This window comes from Schistocerca cancellata, chromosome 3 (assembly GCF_023864275.1).
Source record: "Schistocerca cancellata isolate TAMUIC-IGC-003103 chromosome 3, iqSchCanc2.1, whole genome shotgun sequence".
NCBI lineage: Eukaryota > Metazoa > Arthropoda > Insecta > Orthoptera > Acrididae > Schistocerca > Schistocerca cancellata.
In genome coordinates this window covers 555,613,206-555,633,540 of record NC_064628.1, presented here as the reverse complement: position 1 = coordinate 555,633,540, position 20,335 = coordinate 555,613,206, and positions in this window count along the sequence as shown.

Sequence of the window (20,335 nt, the reverse complement as noted above, 5' to 3'; positions counted from 1 at the left end):
TGTCACCATGTGTTTCAGATAATTGCCAAGTGCAATAATACTGTCATTGAGTAGTAGTTACAATGAGGTGTCGTACTAACAGTTTTAGAGCATTGTTGTTGGAGCAATGGGAGACAGCTGAAAAAACAATATGAACGATTATAGATAAGCATTTAAATGTGACTAAATGAGGACTGGAGAAAAATAAGGATCTGTATGAAGGAGGAGATAATCCAGGTGACACAAGTTATTTAGTATCCAAATTGAAGATGGTCATGTTCTACTGTTTGGTTTGTCAGAGTGATAAAGCATAGACTGTGTATGCATTGTCACTTTGTGACAAGAAGAGGTCATTACCTACAAATTATGGTTCATACATACCCCAAGTGAATACAAAATAAATATGCACTGCCTGTTTTTAGGCAACTAAAATGTCTATGAACACAAATATTTCTACATGTACAGAGGTACATTGCATCTTGTTGCTGTTGGCTGAAGTCTGTGAGCTGTACAGAGAATTCTCCAAGGAGTTGCCCTACACTACGTAGTCAATATTTTGGCAATGAGTTTGCTTTCAAGATTATAATGCACAAGCGCGCCATGCCTACCTCATGAGTACCTTCCTTCAAGTGGCAGGATTAACCAAATAGAGTGGCCTACAGTATTAGTTAACTATTTATTATGTTTAGAACCAGTTATAACTTACAGAGTGTTTCTTAGGGACCTCTTCATACACCTAATGGTTTGAGGACTGCCATTGAAGAATAGGACTGATTTTAGCGCTAGTGTCTCAGTCAGTGTGTGGATGGCATGCAAATGAAGATCTGAGCCTGTAAACGTGTTACAGTGCACAGAGTTAAGCAACACATGATTGAATGTTTTGATTTGACAGATGTGCATATTGAAAAAGACGGCATTATTTTGTTTATTATTTTTTTGTTTTTATTCTGCAGTAAAGTTATATTCTAATTGCATGAATCTTATTCTTTAATTTCCTGTCATCCTTGAATGTGAGCTCACAAATGTTTATAGAAATGTTTATTTTGAGCAGCTTAGATGTAAGTGCCGCTTAGTCGAGGTTATGACCCATTTTCCTACCAAGATGTTCACACCTTAAATAGTAGCAATTTTTATGTGATTCATGAATATTGATGAAATAATGAAATCATTCATATTATGCATAATTATATGTAACAAAATATGGTCTAAAACATCAAAATTAAGTAACATGTTTGAAAGGAATAAAGTGACTTATGTATTGTGTAATATTTATAAAATAATCATGAAAAGTGGTGCCTGTTTGTTTAGGCAGACTTTAAGTTGAATGATTATTTCCTTAACTAATTTCTTAATACTGCAGATTGAATTTTATAATCACCATTGGTAATTTTAACATGACATAATACTTTTATAACACCATGTTAATTGTACACTTCTGCTGGGTTTAACAGTTTCTTATAATTTTCTCTTCCCATCATTCATATCCTTTTAAGTTTTATTAATGAACGTCCATGTTATCGCAGGAAAATAGTTACTAATAGTGGACAGAAATATATATAAATACGTATTAAATTTGAGTGACTCAATAACCCTTGCCATACTGTTTTTCCCCCTTATTAGCTGTTCTATTACATTTTCCACATTGTTGTGTCCTTATCTTTTCTTAGGTTATATATTATGGCTAATTTTGTACTATGATCAGAGGAAATTCACTGTGAGGTAAATAGTTACAGAACTGATATGTCTCCATACAAATACATTTCCTGCTGTGGTTTTACCAACACACTGAAGAGTGGAAAAATTTCCAGCATACTCAATGTTTTAAGCATTTATATCAGTTTCCAGATAATTTGTTTTGTCAGATTTTACAAAATCAGTATTAAAATTCTCTCATGTTTTCATGTACATGATTTTATTGATGGCGGTGCTATATAAAGTTCCAGTTTTCTCCATCATTACATGAAAATTCTCTAGTGAAGAATTTTGTAATTTGAGGAAGGACTGTATCTAACCATTCTGTCAGTAATGAACATAATATTGTTAATTGTATTGGCTCAAGGAAGACCCATCATCAACTATGATAGCCAAGAACTGTAACTCTGCTCCAGAATTAAAATCTCTTATAGAAAGTCAAGTGAGTGTTGTATCCAAACATACCAGCCACACCACAACTGTATAAACCTTCCAGTACTCACAAAGAATGGGTGCCTCTTTGAGCAATAGTCAGTACAATTGACTCATCCACATATTGACTGGCTAACATCAATCTACAATTTTAAAACCACTCATGAGACAATGTAGCCATATATCAAGAATGTAGCTAGTTTCATCTCAGTTCTTTAAAGGTATGTGAATGCAGAAAGATGACTTGCTTGAGAGCTTCAACATAACATCTCTTGTCATGAGAGTTCCCTATAATGCTTCTTCATACCTCAGTTTGTGCTAAAAACAGTGCAACTCTCAATAATTACTCATCACCCCTTACATCAAGTGCACTGGCGAACTAAGTGAGCAAATAGATGGGACTGGGCCGGGTCCTGAAATTGGTAACTTTTACACAGAACATTGTGAGGGGATGGCTTTTCAGACCTGCCTAGTTCAAAGTCCTCTTCTCCTTTTGCTACACTGATGACACATTTGTGGAATATGATGGTGGCAGACCCTACTGGATGACTTATTTGTTCACCTAAACAGCACTCGTGAAAAAATTACATTTGTGATAGTACTAGAAGAGAATAGATGTTTTCCTTTCTATGATAACCTAATAAAGTGGGAGCTTAATGGCACACTAAGCCTTGCAGTTTATAAGAAAATGACCCACATAGATCTGTATCTGAATGCAATGAGCTGCCATAGTCTGATGTAGTGGCATACAGTACTGACCTTTCTGGTTCAAAGATTCTGTGCCTGTGACAAGGGTGGCCCATCCTCAGCAGTCTACAGAAATAATCATCAACAGTCTTTGTGATAGAGTTGAATGCAATAAAGTCGGTGTCATTTTATGCTGGTGTTCATAGCTATTGTCGAAGCATCACATGAGTTTGGTGAAGAAAGTCCACCCAGAGAATCAAGTTCAGCCTCCACTTTCCTCATATCTCTCCCTGTTGAGCTGGCCTGTACCATAGCCCTCCTCCTGAACTAAGAGGGACAGGCATTTTTCATGAATATATTAGAGGACCTTCATTGTCAGTTGAGAGTTTTTCATCAGATGAATCTGACTGAGACGAGAACCAAGCAGGGGCTTGATACCTTTATTGAGAGAAGAAGAGGAATAGTAATTGCACAAACATGACTAATATTAATGCATTTGAGACTGGCCTCAATCGTCTTATATGAGGCATCTGGATTGCTGTTTTGAACACATTTTTCAGAAGTTATTCCTTTGTAATTGTGAATTCAATAAATATGTATGATGATTCATTTGAAATGACTAAACCTGGTTTATGTAATCTTAAAAATCTTATTGTAAATATTGTAGTTAGCAGACAAACACAATGTTTTACTGAGCCATGTTTTCATTCCAAAGAAAACCTTTTACATACCATTCTTACACATGCTCTGACTGAGTGCCGTATGTCTTGAATCAGTTGGGCACACAAAGAGGTACCTCACAATATGGACAACACCAGAGTGTTTCTCTTTGGGACTTTTTCACTTCTGTCTTTTACTGACATTGGAACACACTTAGCTGGCACATGTTCAGTGTGATTTTTTTTATTATAGTTTTTATTTCCAGAGTTGTTTTGTGAATATTCATTTAGGCAGTACAATACTGCAAACACTTTACTCCATTACTTTCTTTTACTTATTATTTACCTGAGCATTCAGCCACATGGAAATGTGGATCAATACCAGAATCATCAACTTCCCCTTCTGAACTGGAGTCAGCAACTTCTTCTAGGGCATTGAAAACATCACCATCATTGAAACTCCAAATATCGAAATTATGTAGAATGCGAGCAAGACCAACAAAGATACAGGTAGCAGAAGAAAATTGTATGTGGCTCAACATAGAGCAGAAATGTACAAAGTACTCTAACACAGATGGCGTCATGTGAAGTTGCATATGTTGATAAAGTGAACAGAAGTTGCAGTGAAGTTTTTCTGGTGTAAGATGTCACCAGCACACCGGTCGGCAAAGAAGTTGCAAGAAGATCAATAATAGGTGTTGAATTAAGCGCACCTGTCAGGAGAGAGGCCAAAGACACACTTGCAAGCAACGTGCCACCAATGCCCTCTCGATGGCCAGTATTTAGATCGCCTTTGCGGACCGGAGGGTCAATCAATTACAGACAGTCAGCCCAGTCGCAGACAGAGTCAGTTACAGTCAGTTGCAGTTACTAGCTCATTCACTATTCTAGCTGGCATCTGCAGTTTGTGTCTCGGCTATGAGAGTGTAGTGTTTATAGCAAGACTTGTACTTCGCCAGCAGTGAGGCTAACATGGACTATTATGGAAGAGTTTGTACCATAACACATGGACTAGCTTGAAGATAAGTAGCTTCTTGTTCTTATGAATAAAGAACCCTGTTAACACATGTGCAGTTGTGTTGTATAAAGAAGATACTGGCCACCAAACAACATCCTCTTCTCTGCTTCCCATGGTACAAGACTTAACAGTGGCAATGGGATGACACAAAAGTGATGACGAGGATGGGATTGACTCTGTGCAGATCGAAGTTAATTAAGTTGGCCAATGATTTTGCTTGCTTCTCTTGCCAGGGTGACCATTTTTATAATTTTTTGTTGTGGTCTTGCATGTTTTCCAGGAGGGGAGCCACAGAACTAATCAAATTTATCTTTTCAGAGGCTTTGCTTGCTATAACGTATTTGTGTAAACCAGGGCTAGCCCACCCCCTGTCCCCGCGCCTCAGCCGTAGACAGCCAATGTAATGGATATAACACAAGCTTTTTAGTTTCGGAACCAACAAATTGCTGCCTTTGTGACAACGGTACAACAACTTTGGGCTGCACAAGCTGTGTCGGCTGTGCAATAGTCCAACAAGTGCTGCCGTTCAGCACACTACCATTCTGGCTGTTTAATGACGCCGAAGATGAATGGCTCAAATACCTTAAACATTTCCAAGCACATTGTCAAGTTTGTTGTGTTGAAGATACTGTAAAGCTGTAATACTTTCTTTCAATTGCAGAGTCTCCAGTGCACAGGTTAATATAAAAACTATTCCCAACTGTGTCTCCTGACAAACTCAGCTATGATGAAGTAATTGCTGCATTAACTCAATATTCTGACCAGCAAGTCCAAGTAGCTGCAGCCAGATATCAGCTTTTTTGCTTGCAGAAAAAGCCAGAACAGATGTACTGTCAGTGGTACACAGAATTAACAGGTATGACTAGGAAGTGTGAATTAGGAAAAAAAATAGTTGTGGCAACTTGCACAGTGATTTAATAATTAGGGATGCAATAAAATTTAATGCCCCAGATAGTAGAATATGGGAACAGATCCTAAAGTACTCTGATGCATCACTTCCTCAAGCACTGCAAATCTTAGAGCAATATGATTCAGGTGCCATAGCGGCTGTTGAAAAATGTTGAAAATTAGGTGGACTGATAAGGTAAGGAATGAGGAGGTTCTACGCAGAATCGGAGAGGAAAGGAATATGTGGGAAACACTGATATGGAGAAGGGACAGGATGATAGGACATCTGCTAAGACATGAGGGAATGACTTCCATGGTACTAGAGGGAGCTGTAGAGGGCAAAAACTGTAGAGGAAGACAGAGATTGGAATACGTCAAGCAAATAATTGAGGACGTAGGTTGCAAGTGCTACTCTGAGATGAAGAGGTTAGCACAGGAAAGGAATTCGTGGCGGGCCGCATCAAACCAGTCAGTAGACTGGAAAAAAAAAAAAAAAAAAAAAAAAAAAAAAAAAAAAAACCAGCGGCTGATAAGTTTGTCGGGTCTAATTGCCCCTTGTTTGTGATCACCCCAAGCAGCCACAACAACGAGTGCATACACAGCCATGCCGACAGCCATGTAGACGGGTAAACAGACCTGTGAACATAGTGATGTATTGCTCGCCATAAATGACAGGAGTGCCCATCATGTCAACAGCACAAGAATGCCAATTTTTCCCACTCTGAGGAGAAACAGGCTCATGCACATACAGTGAACACTGTGTTTTCCAAACCTACAACAGACTGATGACCTCAGTAGTTAAGTCCCATAGTGCTCAGAGCCAAACCTACAAAAGGTTCTGACAAAAGTAAGATTATGGTTGTGCCTCCTTCTCTCCCTAGTGCTGTGCAACGACTATTCTAACATACTGTTTGTCTCATTATGCATTGCTGGCTGTCATGTGAACTTTCAATTAAACACAGGTGCCTACGTAACTTTGCTTCATCATGCCACACACGAACAATTTGGCTCATCACGCCTTTCAGAATCTAGCAAGCACCTCACTGCTTACAATGGACAGGAAATTCCAGTGCTTGGACAGAGCAGTTTGCCTGCCACTTACAAATCTCATGCTAGGACAATAAATTTTACTGTGCTGAAATCCAGAGACAGTGAGATCATTTTTGATTTAGACACCTTTCTTTGGGCCCGCCCCATTCCAATTGCTTTAAGAGACAAAGTAGCAAGTGAGTTGAAAAAATTGCAAGATAATTTTGTAATTGCTCCCATTCAAGCTAGTCAGTGGACAAGTCATCTTGTTTTGTTTCCTAAGCCTTCTGGTAGCATTCACATTTGTATTGACTTCAAGTCCACAGTTAACCCACAGACAGTAGTTGACACTTATCCTTTACCTCGCCCTGAGGAACTCGTGGACAGGATTGGTGCAGGATGTTACTTTTCTAAGCTAGATCTGCATGACACCTACTTGCAAATTCCATTGGGTGAAGAATTACAGAAATTGTTTGTTGTAAATACTCACTTAAGACTGTTCAAGTATCTGCATTTGCCCTTCGGCAGTGCTTCTGCATCTGCCATTTTTCAACGTTACTTGGAAGAACTGACTGCAAAACTGCCATTTTGTTCAAACTTTCTTGATGATATTGTTGCCTCTGGTCGTACACCAGAGGAACACATTGCCAATTTGTGTACTCTCTCTCTCTCTCTCTCTCTCTCTCTCTCTCTCTCTCTCTCTCTCTCTCTGTGTGTGTGTGTGTGTGTGTGTGTGTGTGTGTGTGTTATCAGAAGCAGGACTCAAGTGTCATCTCGAAAAGTGTGACTTTTTTCAAACTGAACTACAATACTTAGGTCTTGTGATAAACAGTCAAGGTGTGCACCCCCTCCAGTCTCGTTTGCTTGTAATCCATGACATGCCTGTTCCCTGCAATGTGTCTGAACTGCAGTCAGTACTAGGCAAGATGACGTGTTACATTTGGTTCATGCCAAATGCCGCTCAGATTGTGGCTCCATTGCATTGCTTGCATTGCAAAAATGTACCTTTTGCGAAAAATGTACCTTCTGCATGGATTAAAGACTGTCAATACACATTTCAGAAACTGAAAAATGTTTTGCTTAGTGACAGATGTTTTAGTGCATTTTGACCTACCTGCTTAAACACCTTTCTAGCGTAATAGCACCACCTGTCTTAAGACGAATCTATTTTGGAATCATTCTCTCCCACCTACAATATGGTATCAAGATTTGGGGTGAGGCACCAATGGTATATATGGATAGGGCTTCCAGAGCACAGAAAAGAGCAATTAGGATAATAGCTAATATTAGTAAACATCACTCCTGTACAGAATACTTCATTACGTATAACATACTAACAGTGTAAAATCTCAGGACTACACTGTTTGTAAAAGAAAATATGAAACATGGTATGATCAGTAGTGAAATCCGTAATTATAATACAAGAAAAAAAGAGGATTACCACATAAATTTCGTAATAAAAGAGCAACTGATCATAGTCTGTTTTCTGCTAGAAGACCAGTTTATAACAGACTGCCAAGTAATATAAAACTGTTAAATGGAAACATGTTAAGACAAAATGAAAGCAACTGTTAATTGCTAAATGTTTGTATTCCAGCAAAGATTTTTAACAATATTGTGTATAATTTATCTTTATTTCTAAACTTGTATTAATGTTCATATATTTATTAACAGACTGTGTCCATGACTACAGAAGTTATTATGGACAAGTAAATGATTTATTATTATTATTATTATTATTATTATTATTTATGGAGTACAGATACCTCAGAATTTAAAAACTATGTGAATTGCGTTTTATTCATCTCATGACGCACATTTGCAATCCATTTGGTTTTTGTACAGGAGACATGTCAAAAATTTATAATACAGTTACATTGATTTTTACATTAATAAATAGTAGCACTATAATGAATAAAAACACTATAAGGATATTTCTTGGAATATGTCGCACGTTGTATCCAGCTCAAATTTCCAGTTTGTCCTGCATGAATTCATCCACTGAGTAATAACACTTCAGTGTCAGTACCTCATATAGCTTTCTTTTAAGTGAACCTAAATTCATCTGCATCAACTTGTTCCCTTTTAATTTATTACAAATTTTCAGTCCCATGTATTGAGACCCCAGGGCATACGGTCTGAGGCGGTGGGTGGGGAGCATAAAATTTTCTTTGTTTCTAGTATCAAGTGGATGAACAAAATGGTTTCCTCAATTAATTCATGTCTGGTGTAAAAAAATAATAATCACATACATGTATAAGGATGACAGAGTCAACATTTTAAGTTTTCTAAATAATGGTTGACATGGTTCTTTGTGATTTGCAGTGCACATATTTTGAATGATTTTTTTCTGTATTTTAGATGATGCAGCCATTAAGTTGTAAAAACATTGTTAAAGACTATTAAATTAATAGTGGAAACAAGTAATAAAGGATACAGTATTATTCAAAGGCTTTCCTATTAAAAATTTACATAAACATCAAACTTGGAATAAATGAAATAGCTAAGTCAATATACTATGGAATGGAATTTTTGTATGTAATTAGCATCATCCCAAAATATACATACATTCAGAAATTATGATGATAGTCTTTCCTTAAATAGCACCTTAATTAGGTAAAGCTAATGTGAAAGCTTGAAAAAGTGATTAATTACTGGTCACATCACAATGCTCTTTTTACATTAAATTACGGTTTATGCTATAACAATTTATTATTTTACACATTTTGATGCGCTGTATCCTACAGTTTACATTATGTTCCCTGTAGATGAACACATCACATTAAATGATACTGTACATTATTGCAGTATACCATAGGACACAGTGCACCATTAAAAAATTCCAGGTCATGTATTAAATCTTCCCAAAATTGTTGTTCAAGTTACAGTATTCCTAATTTTGAATCCATTTTAACAATGTGTTTTTGTACTTTACTCGCAGACAATTAGTAGGCGCTTTTGAACAGTTCATTAAAGGCAGCAAAGTCAAAGTGTTACTAAATATTGTGAAGTTTGCCAGCTTAACGGTTGTCACATCAATCAGAGACCCATTCCTTCTATTGTGGTAATGTAATGATATTCTTGAAGAGTTGTTACTTAGTTTTTCGTTAACATGAACAAGCCAAGGCTAATATAAATTTAACAGCAATCATAAAATTAACCACTTTAAAATACTGCATGCTTGATCTCCTAGGCAATTCCAGAAATGAATCTGATAGTTTTGTATGCCATTAAAAGACAATTTTTGAGCCAGTGAAACTACATCATAGAAGAATACTATAAGACAGTTTGTAATGGAAGAAGGCATGATAGGTATACACTAGTTGTGTTTTTGCAGTGTGGTCTCTCAAGTTATGTAACAAATCAATAACATATGAAAGCCTGGTAATGGGAATGTCACATCTGAGTTCCTAATCAATAAAGGAACTAAAAATACTGTTACTGTGTTGCACTGTAATGACTTAATCACAGTGTTCAGAGAAAAACTGTAGGAAGAATTCTGGAAGATATTTGTAAAGCAGACTGCAAGGATGGAAATATTGGAGTCTTCCTTAAAATCATTTCTACAGCACTGTGAGTGTCATTTCCCCAGTAACAAACATAGATAAAGCTGCACAGAAGCAAAGGCAAAGACTGGAGAACTCTTAGGATTAAAGTATTTTGTGCCATGAACAGAGGGCTCTAAATAATTCAGAGTTGTCAAGAGTTAAATCCCCAATATTAAACACACAGAGAAAATTAAAAAAATTAAAAAATAAAACATTCTGGGAATAAAGCAAAACCAATTTGGAACATTATTAAACAGGAAAGAAACAAAGACAGCAATACAAATGAAATTGAGTCCCCTGATAACAGCTGTTGAAAACATGATGAAACATTGAAATTATTGGCCACCATATCCAATGATCAATTCATACAGTGGCAGCAAACAATGCATGCACTAATAAATAGCCAAATACAAGAGGTTCACTTTAACAGACATTGAAAACACTACCAACACACACTATATTAAAACTGTACAACTCCTAAGAAGATTTCACAATATTAGGGATGTATAGTCTGTAACAAATTACATTTAGCATCTGCATTACAACTTGTCTTGCAGATTTGACTTCTGGGGAATTGTGCCTAGGATAAGTGAAATGTTAATTACACAGAAGTGGGTATCGGGAATAATGTGTGCAATAGATGACCGTATATCTTGCAGAGGTTTTTGTAAAGATGTAGGAATTTGTTTGCTCTCTTCCCAGTCTATTTATTCCTTAGTGTATTTTTTTTGTTGAACCATAATTTATGTGCAGTCACAGTATAACACATGCAAAAATGTTTTATCTATACCATGTGTGTGGTTCAGTCTGGTTGTACAGGCTCTTGCTCAAATATTGTCTCAAATATACTCAAAAGAAAATTGAAAACCTTCCTCATCAGCTGCTCCTTGTACAAATTCTGATAGTAGTGGGTGTTACAGCTGCACCTTTTTTAGATTGAAGTCAGCTGATAGGTATTCCTGCTTAAGGGAAGTCTCTCTAACAAGGGAATCACTTTTGACAAAGCTTAGGTATCCGAGTAATGAGGGAATTAGTATATTTCATCAAAATATACAAGGTATTAGAGATAAAGTTAGTGAACTGCTTATAGATGTTGACTCTGAAATTATTGGTATATCTGAACACTTCTTAAATAAGGAGATAATTCAGAGGCTTCCTTTACCAGGATACAGGTTGGCTGGCTGCTTTTCGAGGAGCTCTTTGCAGTGTGGGGGAGTAGCCATGTATGTGAAAAATGGCATCGCATTTGAGTCAATTGATGTTTCAAAGTATTGCACTGAAAAGGTGTTTGAATGTTGTGCAGGTGTGGTTAAATTTAACGGAGCTAAACTTGTAACTGTTGTTATTTATAGATCCCCAGACTCCAATTTCACAACATTTTTGCTAAAGCTAGAGGAGGTTGTTGGTTCACTTTATAGGAAATACAAAAAGTTAGTTATATGTGGTGACTTCAATATTAATTGTATAAGTGATTGTGCAAGGAAGAGGATGCTGGTAGACCTCTTTAATTCATATAATCTTATGCAAACTGTATTCTTTCCATCAAGGGTGCAAGGGAACAGTAGAACAACCATAGACAACATTTTTGTTCATTCCTCATTACTAGAAGGGCATTCTGTTAGCAAAAAGGTGAATGGCCTTTCAGATCATGATGCACAAATTTTAACTCTACAAGATTTTTGTGCTGCAACACATGTTGAATATAGTTATCAACTGTTTAGGAAAGCTGATCCAGTTGCTGTAGAGACCTTTGTAAACCTTATCATGGAACAAAAACGGCAAGATGTTTATAGTGCTGATACAGTAGACAATAAATATAATGCTTTCCTCAAGACTTTTCTTGTGCTCTTTGAAAGTTGCTTCCATTTGAACATTCAAAACAGGGTACTAGCACAAACAGGCAGCCTGGGTGGCTGACTAGAGGGATAAGAATATCTTGTAGAACAAAATGGCAATTATATCAAAATGTTAGAAACTGTCAAAATCCAAATGCAGCAGCCCATTACAAAGAGTATTGTAAGGTGCTTAAAAATGTTATTAGGAAGGCAAAAAGTATGTGGTATGCAGATAGAATAGCTAAGTCTCAGGATAAAATTAAAACCCTATGGTCAGTCGTAAAGGAAGTGGCTGGTCTGCAGAGACAGGTCGAGGATATAGAATCAGTGCGTAGTAGGAATGTCCGAGTTACTGATAAGTCACATATATGTACAGTATTTAATAATCACTTTCTGAATATAGCAGGTGAACTAAATAGAAACCTAGTTCCAACAGGGAATCATAAAGTGCTCTTAGAAAAAGTGTTGCGAGACAGTTACCTGAAATGCTCCTCCATGATACTGACAAGAGGGAGATTGAGTTAATAATTAAATCACTAAAGACCAAGAACTCTCATGGATATGACAGGGTATCTAGCAGAATACTGAAGATTTTTCTGTGTATGTTAGGCCAGAACTTAGCCATATCTGTCACTTTTCCTTTAGGAGTGGTTGGTTTCCTGACTGATTAAAGTACTCAGTAGTGAAGCCACTTTATAAAAAGGGAGACAGGGATAATGTTGACAATTTTAGACCTATTTCTATGCCATTGGTGTTCGCTAAAGTTATCAAAAGGTTGTATATACAAGGTTACTGGAGCATTTAAATTCACATAATTTGCTGTCAAATGTACAGTTTGGTTTTAGAAATGGTTTAACAACTGAAAATGCTATATTCTCTTTTCTCCGTGAGGTTTTGGACGGATTAAATAAAAGGTTGTGAATGCTAGGTGTTTTCTTTGATTTAACAAAGGCTTTTGACTGTGTTGACCACAAAATATTACTGCAGAAGTTGGACCATTATGGAGTAAGGGGAGTAGCTTACAATTGGTTCGCCTCTTACTTTAAGAACAGAAAGCAGAAGGTAATTCTCCGCAATATTGAGAGTGGTAGTGATGTTCAGTCCCAGTGGGGCACTGTTAAGTGGGGCGTTCCCCAAGGGTCGGTGCTTGGGCGATTGCTGTTTCTTATTTATGTAAATGATTTGCCTTCTAGTATTACAGGTGATTCAAAAATATTTCTGTTTGCTGATGACACCAGCTTGGTAGTGAAGGATCTTGTGTGTAATAATGAAACAGTATCAAATAATGTAGTTCATGAAATAAGTTCATGGCTTGTAGAAAATAATTTGATGCTAAATCACAGTAAGACTCAGTTTTTACAGTTTCTAACTCACAATTCAACAAGAACCGATATTTAGATTAGACAGAATGGGCATATTATAAGCGAGACGGAACAGTTCGAGTTCCTAGGCGTTCGGATAGATAGTAAGCTATTGTGGGAAGCCCATGTTCAGGATCTTGTTCAGAAACTAAATGCTGCTTTATTTACCATTTGAACAGTATCTGAAATAAGTGACAGTTCGACATGAAAAGTAGTCTACTTTGCATATCTTCATACACTTATGTTGTACGGTATTATTTTTTGGGGTAATTTTTCTGATTCAAAAAGGGTATTTTTGGCTCAAAAATGGGCTATTTGAGCTATATGTGGTGTAAGTTTGAGAACCTCTTGTCAACCCCTATTCAATAGTCTGGGAATTCTGACATTGCTCTCACAGTATATGTTTTCTTTAATGTCGTTTGTTGTTAGCAATATTAGCTTATTCCCAAGAGTTAGCAGTCTTCACTCAGTTAATACTAGGCAGAAATCAAATCTGCATGTTGAATGCACTTCCTTGACTCTTGTGCAGAAAGGAGTGCAGTATTCTGCTGCATCCATTTTCAATAAGCTACCACAAGAACTCAAAAATCGTAGCAGTAGCCCAAACACTTTTAAGTCTAAACTGAAGAGTTTCCTCATGGCTCACTCCTTCTATTCTGTCGAGGAGCTCCTGGAAGAGCTGAAAAATTAAGCAAATTCCAGTGTTACATTGTTGATTTTCTTTATTTAAACTTACGACTTGTTGCCTGAATATGTTTCTTATATTTCATTTTATCTGTTTCTACTATCGTGTTACAATTTCATGTATTGACTCATTCCATGACCATGGAGACTTCTCCTTAATTTGGTCCCACGGAACAATAAATAAATAAATAATTTCAATTAAAGACTTGAACATTCCTGTGAGATAGATGAAAGTAGTACCATTCATTGTAAACCAGCTTGATCAGTATATTGTAAACGCCTCTTTTGTTGCTGATGAAGCTAATTTGTTATTTCAAAGATACCAGTTTAATTAAGAAAACATTCAGCTTCCAATAGAAGAAAAATGTCAGCTGTTTAATATAACTGTATAGGTTTTTTCTGAGTAATTGCTTTCCTTCTAATGTATTAGGTTACACTTAGCTGTCATAAGCACAAATTATATTTACCCCTACAGTCATAGCTTTTTGTTAGTACCATAAACTGATTAAATTTATATGATTCGATTGTGTTTTGTTAATGTATAACTTGACTCATTTCATATTTTAAAAAGTAACTTATAAAAAGATTTTTTGCTAACCGAAGAAATTCCTATGCATTAATGGTTATTATGCTACGAATAATGGGCAATGTCAATTACTAATTAACAAATGTTAATGAAACTTCAGAGACATTCTATGTGAAATGTGAAAAGAGACCTCTGTAAGAAAACTAAATTAGTTTTTCTAAAATAAAGAAATGTTTTTTGAGGGAAGTACAGACTTCCTCCTCTAATGTTTTACTTCTGTTTTAGTCTTCACAGCAGTAAGAGATAGTTTGCCAAAATCCCATATTGTGTATTTTTATAAAATAATAATACTTTCATTCATAAATATCAGTGTCTGCCATTTATTTTATGAACTGGTGTCACAAAATTGAATTTATTTAATAAATTTATTTGTTTCATATATGTGTATTGGGACACTGTGCTCTCATTGTTTGAAGACAAAGCAACCAATTACTTATTGTGTCATCATGTTTAAGTATTTTGTTCTCCACAAGTCAAAGCTGCAGATCTGTTTTTATGAACCCCAACCGAATATTCATTATTCCTTTTTATGTGGAAGTTACAGCACTACTTCTGTGGTCAATGAGTCTTCAAGCAGTGATGATTCTCAGTAACCATTGGGCCTAACACAGCAAAAGAATATAACAGGCAGTGGCAAAAATGTCTGAAACAACAGTGGTTCAGTATTATAATACTGATGTGTGTTAAATTACTAAGCACATTGTGCCATCACATTTGTAACATGTCTTTTGCAAGGCAAACTCATATTCATGCATGGCATACTTTTTATTAAATTAAATATTTCTCTCACTTTTGTCTGCTAGTAAGAGAAGATTTGTTACAACTGGTGACTGTGATTGGACATTCTTGAGAATATACTGGCATTCATGAGTGTTCAAGTATTACAAATAATCTTTTTACTGCTTGTAATATGTAAGTAAGGAAAAGGATATGATGAGGGGGAAGGAAGAAATAAATTAAGGAATGTAAATGTGCATTTATTTGAAGAGAAGGAGAATTATATTACGAAATTACTCAGGTGATCACAAAAGATACAAAGTAAGACATCCTTGTTCTATATCTTGCTATTGGATGTCATTAATCTTAAGGTTCTGCAGTGGGTGTATCATATCCCATCATAAATGTTTTAATTTATAATTTTTACAATTTTAATTACATTAATTGTTGAGTTTCCAGGGACTGTGGCATTAAGATGGCCACTATTGCATTCTGTGCAGTTAAAATCTTGACTTGTCCTGTAAATGTTGTTTGCCCCTTCTTGACAGTTCAGGAAAAATTTTAGTGTTGTTAATTGCATAAATCAAAATAAAGGGAATAATACTATTTATCGAAAACATTACCTATTTTATGAATGAAAATTTGCAAGTTAGGGAATATGGACCACTTTGATGATGTAAAAAATCAGGTAAATGTAGAAGACAACAATATGGCAGAGCCGACCATCAAAATTACAGATGCAGCTGTCATTGAAAGAGATGTGCAAGTACACCTGCTCCTAACCAATAAAGTTCAACAAAAATCTGCAATATCAGATCTATTTGTAATGTAATAGAAATTAGAGGCTGTGGTGAATACCACATTAAACAGTATTGCAAAGGAACAGTCAGAACAAATTAAAAAATCAAAAAACACTATATCTGGTATCCAAGGCAGTGCTTTTCAACTTTTTTAATATGAAGTCCCTCTCTATGTAAAAAAAACTGTGGCAACCTCTCAGCACTGTAATGAAGCTACACCAGTTATTTCAAAGCCAGTGAATTTAATTTTCTCTTTATTAATACTATTCTGATTGAGAGATAAAGTGCACTGTGTAAGGTAGTCACTGTGATTACTGATTATTTATTTTTGTTTCTGTGGTTTAACAACATTTTTATCTGATTTTAAGTACCCAGTGTCAACGTAAAAGCATTATCAGCTAGCTACTGAGTCGCTAAAGCAGGGAAGCGGCATACAGGTGCTAAGAATATTATTTTGCCAACAGCCCTGGATGTGGCTGAAATTATGCTATCTAAGCAGGAGACAAGAAAGCTAAAAAGCATGCCACTTTCTGCTAATACAATTGAAAGCACTGAATAATAGGTGCAGAACTCTCTCTCTCTCTCTCTCTCTCTCTCTCTCTCTCTCTCTCTCTCTCTCTCTCTCTCTGTGTGTGTGTGTGTGTGTGTGTGTGTGTGTGTGTGTAGAGAGAGAGAGATGGTGAATGAAACAGGTTTAGCTGTCAAGAGAGCAGCGCATGAAGCATTCAGTGACTATCATAGCAGAATACTGGCAAAAGATCTTTTCAAACCCCAAAGAAATTGTGAGTGTATGTAAAGGCTGTTAGTGGTCCTAAAGTTAGTGTCTAGTCCCTAGCAAATGAGACAGGAACTGAAAGCTGAGGGTATCAAAGCAAAAGTACAAATCCTTAACTCTGTTTCCAAATGTTCCTTTACAATGAAAAACCAAGGAGAAATGCCCCAATTTAACCTTGTAGCACTGAAATTATGAGTGAAATTTGTATTAATGTTAGTGATGTTGAGAAAAGCCGAGTTAGCCATTCTTCTAACGATAATCTGTTGTAGATCCCTTCAACAAAACACTGTGCTGTCATCGTCAGCAGTTGAAGTGGCTTCAGGTGTGCCCCAGGTAGTGTGTTGGGACCCTTGCTGCTCATGTTGTATATCAATGACCTTGCAGACAATGTTAATATTAGCCTAACACTTTTCGTAGATGATACAGTTATCTATAATGAAGTACTGTCTGAAAGAATCTGCATAAATATTCAGTCAGATGTTGATATGATTTCAAAGAGGTGCAAAGATTGGCCACTTGCTTTAAATGTTCAGAAATGTAAAACTGTGCATTTTACAATATGAAGGAAGGTAGTAGTGAAGACTGAGGTTGCCTTGGGACAGATTTTGTAGTTTTTCACATTCCCTTTCAAAGTGAGGAAAGATATGGTTATGTTTCCAATCTCAAATGATACTTTTAACCTTCCTCTATTCAAAAAGGACCACAAGAAATCTGAAAAACGTCTATATCTTTAAAGGAAGCTCTCTAAAGTTGACCTAATTTCACTTTGTCAGGGTATGTAACTCTGCGACTTTGATTTAGTGCATACAGGAAAACTAGGGTTTGTCCTGCAGTGATCACTACACATGTCGACTGTTGTGATCACACACTTTAGCTCTGTTCATGCCATCCAGAGATGCAGTTGTGGTGCAAGATGAGTGAGAGTGTGGTGACAAATGAATGGTGCCAACCACTGAGTTTATGTCCACCACTTGGAGTGCTGTGTTAAAGTTTTTTACTTACTCCTTGGAGTTGTAACTTTTTGACTTTGTTTATTCTTTTATTGCTATTTCTTGCTAAGTTGCCTATAGCAACTGATTTTTTTTTCCATTCTGTTTTTGAGTTAATAAAATTGTTCAAGCCTATTTTCAGTGTGTGATTGAGTACTTATTAGTCATGGGTAGCATTATGTACAATCTATATTCCATCAGTGATGACCCTAACATAATTAATGCTGAGAAGGTTGGTCCACAATAATACTGATTACAGGATGGAACCATCTGCAGTATCATGGCTGCCCATTCACCACCTGCTATTTTGGCCACATAGTAAAGTTCTCCGGTTTGCCCAGGTCAAGGTCAGCTTTTGCTAGCCATAATTACAGCAGATATGACAAGATTTGCATTGATAGTGAGTCAGATCGATCAATGCTATGCATATGAAGTTCAGGCTGTAACCATGGTCCACTGGCAGAGATCGTGTATGAAAGATTAAGGACCACACTTATTCCTAGAGTTGCAGTGTCGAAGGAAAACCGTATCAGACAAGTGCTGACTCAGGAAGATACAGGAAGATATAGGTGACTGAAACCCACCCCAGTACCTGCATCACTTTTGCAACAAGGTGGACACCATCTGTCTACATTTGCGCTCCAGTATCTGGTACTTGCAAAGTGGTAGAAGGCTGGTTGGTGATAATACAGAAATTGGTAAGTATGTTGCCATGTCAGTGACCAGCTTTGAAATTACAGAAAAACTGGTAAAATTGCTAAAATTGGTCACACTATAAGCTGTGATGTTTATTATAGTACATTGTTCCTTATCAATGGTGTCTTTTCCATCCCATCCATCACTGGTAGACTGTTGATTACCACACAATGATTGACTGACATCACTTGTTTGAGATGAAAATAAAGTCTTGGTGAGAGCAACTCCTTCTGAGGATGGCCATTACTGAAACCATGATCCCGTACGTGATGGCAATATGAGAACTCAATTGAAATGCAATACTGAGACATCTGCTACCACATAACTGTGAAAGGTGAGATTAAATGTAGATGTCATCAATCACCTTTGGGCAGCTGTTTGGAAATGCCTCACAGTGTTGCAAAACCCTTCCAGTTTCCATACATTGTGATGTCTTCCACATTTTTATCACTAAGAAACATAGCCTCTGTCTTTTATTTCAATCATCCCATGTGTTGTGAGTTCAGCAACAGCATAATATTAACCATGTGGTGTCCAGTTTTCTGTGAGAGCTATTGGATCAAAACGTTTTAATGTCGATTGGCACCTGACACGGACTTTGAAATTGTGGTGGAAGAATACTGCTTGGATGTGTTACATCAGAAAAAACAATATATCAAACAACAACACAGGAACCCTGCCTTGTGACTGATAGTTGGTGGGATATGGCTCTTCTACAGTACAGGCGATGAAACTTTACACTGGTCTGTGCTAGTGACTTCAATAACTGAGTGTACCAATACCTGAATATTTAATAGGATCGCTACATCTGATTAATGTCAACACGTAAACAGTAATTGTTTTCGATGTATGAGAAGAGAGATGGGCAATAACATCATACGGAGTTCTCTACTGGGTGAGATGATATAGTTCTTAGTTTTTCTCTGTTGGGTGATACAGTATAATGAGGATAGAGAGAGAATGTTTGGGTGACAGACACGAACGCACTCTGAGGGATGCAGATCTGCTTTGGAGTGCAGTACCTTTATGCAGTTTGGAAACGCACTGCACTGCAGTAGCAAAATCCTCGTCCTTTTCCCAGTTCCTGTAACTGCTCATACTGACTTTTGTACCAGGTCGTGTTACAGGAAAAAGCTTCATTTGACGCTGGCCTTACACATTGCACATGGTTGGTGGAGCTATGACAACATGTTCCCATTCCCACTGAGTGGTCAGAAGACAACCTTGTCTCATTAACTCAGCTCACTCTGTTTCTTCATGGGGTGCAGAAGTTGGTAGATGTAGCCCTGTCTGACTTCTGCCAAATTCCAACTTAAATTTCAACGAAAACATGGACAAAGATGCATGGAGGGCAGGGCAGAGACTCATGAACAGTTGCAAGACACAGAGAGACTCTCTGAAAAAGGTGAGTCATCTCAAGATATGAGAGAGCCACGAACATGATTCACTAGTGGCTGTAATCATTAAAAGACATCTGTGTAGGATACAATGAAAGTATGTGGTTGATTCCAAATGACAGACAGCATATCTAATGGAGAGTGTAACACTATAGACCTGAAAAGCCAGTGTACTGGTCATAGGATTTTCTACATTTCTTATGGCCTCAATCTGGCGTGGCATCTTTTTTTTAAGTGATTCGTCACATAACACACTGTCTACTGAATCTGACCATTCTCAAATCAACAATCATACTCCCTTGCCTGCTACCCAGTGGATAGATCACAGAAGCTCTGACATGGCACTGAGATAGAATGTGTTACAAATACTGTTTATTAGCGTGAGAAATATCTAGTGGTGTCGTGAGGGACATGCAAATATCGACTTAATTATATGTTCCTCAGCCAAATCACTTTCTACATTCAGTAAGAAGGATGATTTTGTTACTAGTTTTCACTGCTATCAAAGTGCACCCGTGATTTTGGTCTGTCAACACAGACCCCCATGATCACCTCTTACATTC